This window comes from Oratosquilla oratoria, chromosome 27 (genome assembly GCF_046742065.1).
Source record: "Oratosquilla oratoria isolate Oo_2021 chromosome 27, ASM4674206v1, whole genome shotgun sequence".
Taxonomy (NCBI): domain Eukaryota; kingdom Metazoa; phylum Arthropoda; class Malacostraca; order Stomatopoda; family Squillidae; genus Oratosquilla; species Oratosquilla oratoria.
The window spans coordinates 27,747,812-27,750,311 of NC_134803.1; positions in this window are offsets into that span (position 1 = coordinate 27,747,812).

Below are 2,500 nucleotides of genomic sequence, written 5' to 3' on the forward strand. Positions count from 1 at the left end.
CAAGTACCCAACTCCATAATCAAACGCCAACCACACCCTCCGAGAAGTCTTCAATACGGTGGTGAAATTCACATTTCAAATTACCTGGTGGCAGCTACACCTCGACACGGTACCCCCCTACCAAGAACACCAAGTTCAAACCACCCCTCCTAGAAGATATCTCAATTGCACCACCAGTACGTCATCATCACCGACTCCTGATTATCGACCCACTACTAACCAAGGTAATTACTATACCAACCTTTCACAATACTATACATTAAAAATAACAACTAATAACCAAACAAAACCAACCCCCCCCTGATACTGCCTTATCTCCTTTTTTACGAGCACGTCAATGAGGCAACCCCCCCCCCGCAAGCCTCACCACCCAGCGGTGATTGCACACACCCAATCACTTCGTACGTAAGGACAAACAAGTCTACGGGCCGCCACAACCACACCTGACGGACCGGCACACACATCGATATATATACCTAATCTAAAGCATACCCATCAAGGTACTCTATTGTTAAATATATACAATAGTGTAAGATTCACTTTAAACCTGCATATAACCAATAACTAGCGATAGCTAAACTCCAATTTTTTTCCTTCTTTGATTAATAATTCAGTCTCTAGTGATTTAATAATTCAAACAAAAATATATTACAAAACTAAGTTACATAATTAAGTTACACAAGTAAGTTAAAAAAAATTGCATACTTCTATCTTGTACTGTCTCAAATTATTATTTAGAATAATATATTAAAAAAAAAAAATTCTCAATAACTAATATAATCACATAATTTTTTGCCAATATCAATTTTTTTTCTTCCCAATATTATATATGCCCTTTTACATTGTATATCTTTCATATATATATAACATTTTTTTGGTTGCATTTGTATCCATTGTATAACACTCAATATCACTAGCCCTACAATCATAACATTGTTTAGCTAGAAGAATCTAACATGTTACAAGCATTTTGTAATTTCAAATTTTAAACTTAAATTTTAGTTACAACTATCTTTCTGCACCACAGTGCTACAACTTATCGAATAACAATTCCATATATTTCTGTGTCTATTATATAACTAATTGATATAATTCCATTTAATTCCATTTCATATATATATATATATACATATATGTATAAGCATAATGTATAACCGTTGACACCCTGTATTCCCCCTTTTTTTTCTCTTAGCTAACCTTAACATACACCCTTTAAGTAATGTGTACCACATCTTTCTGACTTAACAATTCGACTTAGATTCCCCACCTATAGTTAACCACTAACATGGCGACAGGAACGAGAAGCAAATTCAAGAAAGTGATAGAAAGCATCCTCTCTAAATCTCAAGAGGAAAATCCACCTCAGGACTTAGATTATAAAAAATACGAACCAGACCCTCAACAAATAAATCCACAGGCTGACATTCCCACACAACCCTTAGACCATGACCACTCACATAACTCTGACAACGCCGCTCCTAAGGCAGATACTCCAATAAGTGCTCATTATTATAATGATGTCTTACACACTTATAACCAACCCTCTCAAGAAGATCCCTTCAACCCCTCTCAACCACAACAACCCATTCCTCCCACCACATCATTTGCTCAAGCTACTCCTCCTATAAACCGTCAACAGTTCAACCCCCATATCTCGACACTCCTAATCCTCCCTCCCGTGCACCCACAGTACCAACCCCTCCATCACACTCCCCATGCCTACCAAAACTTCCCCTTTACTTCTCCCCATAACCCATCCAGTCAACACACCTCCACACCTCCCACCAACAACCCACCTACCGCACTCACACATAACTCACCCAAGTGCAAGTCTCATCCCATGACCCTGCGTCGACGAAACTAAACATGCACTCTAGCTCTCGCCCCTGAAGATGCAGGACGTCATGTATCTATCAGTGGAGGTTAAAATGGCCCATTTCCAATAAGAACTCCCTTCCGCATATCTAATGAAACTTCTCCACTTCCTTCCGACCAATATAACCTTAGCGAGAGTCAGATAAACATATCCTCATTCACTGAGACATAACCTTCGTCCTCCGAAATGAAATACATCATTAATTACCCACCTTAAACATCACCTATCTTTCAAAAATTTATTCTTAGCAACATACCTATGGACCCGATCAAGAGATTCTCCCCTTCGGAAATCTACCCCTACCCACCCATACCTAAGGTCCCCACTACCATCCTTCTAAGTAAAATAGACATGGTACACCTACTGAATAAATCGACTACTCTTGACATGGACTCCTTCGACCTCCATTGCCAAAAACTGCCCTATACTTCCACAGCCCTCTCAATCTTAATCATCCTCTTTATAGTTGTGGTATTAACCAAATTCATTTGCACGAAGTAACACCTTCCAAAACCTTTCAACCCCCATTCCCGATTTACTGTAAACCTAGATTAAGTTTATTCTTGTGTCTCACCCAATATCTTAAATAACATAATAATTCTTACGAGAAACTATATACATACT